Source organism: Tauraco erythrolophus, chromosome 8 (genome assembly GCF_009769465.1).
Source record: "Tauraco erythrolophus isolate bTauEry1 chromosome 8, bTauEry1.pri, whole genome shotgun sequence".
Taxonomy (NCBI): Eukaryota; Metazoa; Chordata; class Aves; order Musophagiformes; family Musophagidae; genus Tauraco; species Tauraco erythrolophus.
In genome coordinates, this window is record NC_141472.1 from 34,485,332 (window position 1) to 34,491,352 (window position 6,021).

Below are 6,021 nucleotides of genomic sequence, written 5' to 3' on the forward strand. Positions count from 1 at the left end.
TCCCTCTGGAGCTTTGGTTCACTCACTCAGTATCACAGAATCACAGAATCACAGAATGTTAGGAATTGGAAGGGACCTCAAAGGATCATCTAGTCCAATCCCCCTGCCGGAGCAGGACCACCTAGATCAGATCACACAAGAACGCGTCCAGGTGGGTTTTGAACATCTCCAGAGAAGGAAACTCCACAACCTCTCTGGGCAGCCTGTTCCAGTGTTCTGTTACCCTTACTGGGAAGAAGTTCTTCCTCATGTTTAAGCAGAACCTCCTATGTTTCAGCTTATATCCATTTCCCCTTGTCCTATCATTGGATGCCACTGAGAAGAGCCTGGCTCCATCCTCATGACAGTCACCCTTTCCATATTTATAAACATTAATGAGGCCCCCCTCAGTCTCCTCTTCTCCAGGCTAAAGAGACCCAGCCCCCTCAGCCTTTCCTCATAAGGGAGATGCTCCACTCCTTTAATCATCTTTGTGGCCCTGCACTGGACTCTCTCAAGCAGTTCCTTGTCCTTCTTGAACTGAGGGGCCCAGAACTGGACACAATATTCCAGATGTGGCCTCACCAGGGCAGAGTAGAAGGGGAGGACAGCCTCTCTCGACCTACTAACCGCACCCCTTCTAATACACCCCAGGATGCCATTGGCCTTCTTGGCCACAAGGGCACACTGCTGGCTCATGGTCATCCTGCTGTCCACCACAACTCCCAGGTCCCTTTCCCCTCTGCTGTTCCCCAACAGTTCAGTCCTCAACTTGTACTGGTATGCAGGGTTGTTCTTACCCAGATGCAAGACTCTACCCTTACCCTTGTTGTATTTCATTAAATTTCTCCCCGTGCAACTCTCCAGCCTGTCCAGGTCTCTCTGAATGGCAGCACAGCCTCCAGGTGCGTCAGCCACTCATCTCAGTTTAGTGTCATCAGCAAACCTGCTGACCATGCACTCTATTCCCTCATCCAAGTCATTGATGAATATGTTGAACAACACTGGTCCCAGTACTGACTCTTGAGGGACTCCACTGGATACAAGCCTCCAACTGGACTCTGTCCCATTGACCACTACTCTCTGGCTTCTATCCTTCAGCCAGTTCACAATCCACCTCACTACCGGATCATCCAGACCACACTTCCTCAGTTTAGCTGTGAGGATGCCGTGGGAGACTGTGTCAAATGCTTTACTGAAATCAAAGGAGGAGAGGAGCGTGGAGGGGAGAGACCCTAAGGGATTGTCTTATCCGTCTCCGAACTGTGGCATAGCTGGGGAGATGCTGGTGCAATCTGGTTTTGAAGCCTGTGCAGAGGGATGTGCAGCCCCTCTGAACCGAGCCTGATGTGCTTCACCACCTCTGCAGTTAGGAGGGTTTTCCTAATCTCCTGATTTTTGCCATCTCTCTGTGCCCACCTTGCACATGGGATGTTGTCGTGGGTTAGGCTGAGTCCGGCAACCAAACCCACGCAGCTCTCCCAGTCCAGTAAAATGGAGAGGAGAGAAAAATGTAATAAAAGAGCTGAGGATCGAGACAGGAACAGAGGAGCACCCACCAACCACGGTCCCGGGCAAAAGAGGCTTTTTCTTAATGCAACACTATTTATTAACAGCTACCTACAAAAGAGAAAAGCACACAAAAACGGTTACTTGAGAGAATAACAAGAAAACAAGGCCAGGTCTTAAAAACACCACCACTCCCCCCCCCCTCTTTGCTTCTTCTTCCCGGCTCTACCTCCTCCCCCCAGCAGCGCAGGGGGGCAGGGAATGGGGGAGCGCAGGTCAGTTCATTCCAAGTTGTTACTGCCGCTTCTCTTAAAGGAAAAGGAGTCCTTACACCATTGTCCCTTGCTCCAGTGGATCCCCTACTCACAGCGAAAGCGTGAATCCTACCCGCTGGGGGGCAAATCCTTACCCCATCGGATTTGCCCCAAGTGCGGGCTTTACCAGTCCTGGGCTTTTAAGGAGCTGCAGCCACTCGCTCTGGCGTGGGTCATCAACAAACTTTAAATGCGCTCCGGCGTGGGTCGTCATACCGACCTTAAATGCGTCTCCGTACAGACTTTAAATGCGTAAAATGCGTAAAATGCGTAAATGTGTCTCTACCTGTGCCCATGATTCACAATAGTCTCAGGCTCAGGCATCTCTTCCCGACGTGAGTCATCCACTGGTTGCGAGTGGGTCTCTGCTTGCTCCACCGAGGGCTGTTACAAGGGGCCGGTCGCAAGGGGGACTCAGCCGCGGCACACGTTGTTCTGTTCCATCTTCACTGACCTCTTATCTGTGTGGCCGTTTCTCTTAGATTTCAGTCCTTTCTGGGTGAACTCGGCCCGGTGGGCGCCCCGGCAGCGGGGCTCTCCCCGAGTTCCCCAAGCGGCTCCGCCGCCGCCATCCTCGACGGAGCGGGCCCGGCCCGGCCCAGCCCAGGCCGCCGGCCCGGCCGGGAGCCGGGAGCGGGGGCTGTGCCCCCCTCTCGTCCCCTTGCTCCTGGGCAAAGGCACACCTTTCCGGTTCCTTTGTCCGACGTAAATAGGGCAATTCGCAGAGGCGCCGATTGGCTCAAGCCCCGAGGGGGATGGGGGTCCGGTGTGATGGGCAGCTTCTGCCACCCGGACCTCCCCCCCCCACTTCAAACCATAACAGATGTGTGCTCCTGGCATGAAACGAGGTCCACATCTTTCCCCTCTCCCGGGCAGGCTCTGCCATCTCAGCCTATTCTCACTGCTGTCCTCCGTGGATGTCACCCCCTCTCCTGCCTCCCTGCCTCTGTGCTGCCTGCAAATGGGGCCAGCTGCCATCTGGGGCCATCCCTGCTCGGGGAGGTGCCCCCTGCCTCAAACATCCATGAGGTTAGAGATACAGAAACCTGCTGATATGGGGTAGCTACAGCGAAGACATGGATTTGCTGGAGAAAACTCGTGTTGATGGCTTCTGGTGGCTGGAGTTTGGGTAACAGACAGCTTCAGAGGCCGGGAGTGTTCAAGCTGCAAACTTTGAGATGCTGTGAGTTTCCTGGGTATTGGGAAATACTGGAGAGGTGACAAAACCTAACTGCATGGTTAGGAGAAGGAGGACAGTTGAGATATCTGTACATCATCATGCCTCCATGAAGTCTATCTGTGACTGAATGCAGTCAACACACTCGCATTACTCCTTATCCATTTCCACCCTGTTGTAGCCTCTGCCTTCTCATGCGTATCTTAATGATACTTAATTTCTATACCACAATCAGCCCTTTGTGGAGATTGAAGGAAAGAAATCATTGAACTGTCCTGTGCTTTCTGTATCTTGTTACCTGCCCTCCCGCATTATATAAAGGACGAATTTTGCCTTTTAATTTATTTATAAAACCCGTAGTCGTTGCCCTGTTTGCATTGGTCATTGTGATTCATTTTACATGATTCCTCTTTGATGTTTCGGGTCTCTGTAACACCGCGGTTGCACTGTGTGGGTCTCTGTACCGTTCCCTTGCACGGGGCAAGGCTGCTGTTATGGGTTTATGTTCATTTCCTTGGGTAATGACCAGCCGTCTGTGCTTCCTTTATCTGGAAGAACTGAACTGGCTTCTTTTTTTGAGATTTCACTTCCTTTTTGTAGACTAGCAAACTTTGCAGTTTTTTTCCCCTATTGTCTTCACCAAAATATCCTCGCCTTGTCTACCTTTCTGTCTCAAAGAAGCAACTCTAAATGAACCACCTATAAACTTGTGGCCAAACCAGTCCAAGCCACCCTTTTGCTGGATGCTTTGAATCCTGCAGCTCTGTTTTTTCTGCAGATGCCTCGGTAGGTAGCTAAAGCCACCTCAGCTCCCAGTCTTTGTCTGGCTTTATTTATTGTTCAAGAAACACCTTTGGGAACTGTCTTTCTGATAAGGTGACCTGATGTGAGCTTGCAAGGTGGCTTCATTTCTCTTCTATCCAGAGATACCCAACGTGCCAGGCTCGTGCTGGACTTGGCCAGTGTTTCTGTGTGTTTATCTGGGTTTTTTCCTCTTTCTCCTTGCTGGTCCTGAGCAAGGGTTTTCCCTGTGTCAGCTGGACCTTTCTTGTCCCAGCAGTCGTCTTTCCTGGCTCATCATTCGGTAGTCGCAGCTGCTTCTCTCCGGCAGCACCATCTGTGTCCCCGTCTGTGCCCAGCTGTCTGTGCCTCCACCATCTCCTCGGCCGTGGTACCACCTGTGCCCCCTCCTCCCCATCCTTCCCCACCGCGGGGCTGGGCAGTCGCTTTGGATCTGCTCAGGGCCAGGGCTGGCATGCTCTGACAGTGCCCATGTGCTGGCACAGCGTGGCACAGGTGAGCAGATGAACCTCTACAGATCCTGACTGACGGGCCAGGGAGCTGTGGGGAGCTCCCACCTCCCATGCTGTGTCTCGAGGCTCTTGCTAGGATGCTTGAGCTGTCTGAGGTGGCCACATGGAGGGGGGCACCAGGCCAGCTTGCCCCTTGCCTCACCATGCACCTAATAGATGAGGTGGATGACCCTCCCCTGTCCGAGGGCATGCTCGGGCATCACTGTACCCAGACACCAAGGCGGTGGTCCCTGAGCCCTCCCGTGCTGTGTCCCCCTCTCCGGCTCCCTTGGGTGCATCACAGGGGTGTACGTGGCAGCCCAGGGCTGCCAGAGCCCACTGGGGATTCCGCGACTGCACCTGAGCAAATATTGTGACAACAGCAGAGCTCAGGGACGCCGTCTCACCCTGCCACCCGCGATGTCACGGCAGGGGAACAGCTCTGCTTTCCCCTGAAATCCAGGGGTAATAAATGACGCTTACTGTTGGCAAAACAAACCCAGCTGGCAGAGCGGTCGGTAAATGTAGTTCCTCCTCTGGCCTTTCCAGAGCTGCGTTTTGGACTGGAAACTGCTCTCTTGGGGCCCAGCAATACTGTTTGGGTTGAGAAATTGGGGTTTAAGTACAACAGGAGTGTCAGGCAGGTTTCCCAGCACAGCACTTCGGACTGGCACTTGACCTGGCAGTGCTGAAACCACCGAGCCCAGAAAGGAACCGAGAGGCTGGAAAGGTGCATGTACAAATGCCGGAGAGGTGGAATTGATAACGTGTGGTTAATTATTGCAAGTGAGCTGAGGCCAGCAATGAATTCAACGCAGGTGGGAAACAGAGAGCACGTGCAGGAGGAATGAGCTGGGGGCTGCAAAAACAGGTGCGGGGGGAAGCCAAACAGCTCTGTGAGCCCAGAGCTGGGCAAACAGCATCTTTGTTGGGTGAAGAAGCAGTAGCTCATGTTGTCCTTCTTCTCTATCTGGAAATACTGGAGGTGATGTTGAATCCTGACAGTGCTAGGGACAGACCTGGCTGTATCCTCATGGAGCTGCAAGGAGTGAGCAGGCAGAGGGGAGCATCTTGCAGGCAGGACAAAGAGCTGCCGTGTCCCTCCCAGAGTATCCTGGGTGGGGAGGGACGGGCTGTACTGGGGGCTGTGTAGCAGGGTGATGGTGGCTGGACGGTGCTTGAAGTTGACTGGGGGGATCTGCAGCCACACTGGTTGCTTGCACCCCAATGTCGGCTGCATGTTTCCGCGACAGGTGATCCAGAAATGCTGGTGAAATGCTTGGATTTTGGGACCAGGCTGTTGAGGTGAGATGTGACTGAGTATGGGTGGGGGCACAGTCGTGCTGGATAATACCAGCCCGAGCATCCTCCTGAGCACCCTGGCAGCACGGTTGTCTCCTGTGCTGCCAGAGCACTCAGGAGGATGCTCGGGCTGGAATTATCCATACAGGGCTTACGCATACCTGGAGTACCCCAAATTCAGCTTGCGACTGGGCCCCGTGCCCCATCTCAAGGGTCTGGCAGCATCCCTCAGGGAAGTGGGTCGGAAAGCAGACACTACCAGAAAACGGCTTCCTGCTGCTAATCAGCTCCCAGCAGGTTATCGCTTTCGCAGCTGCCTGGCTTTTTGGAGAAAAAAAAAAAGAGTAATTTATCAGCGTTTTCGTAGAGGAGACCTGGTAGAGATGCTGGTGCTGCTGGGGCTCGTTCTCTGCCTGTCATGCAGGCGCCATCTAGTAGGAAAAGGAGA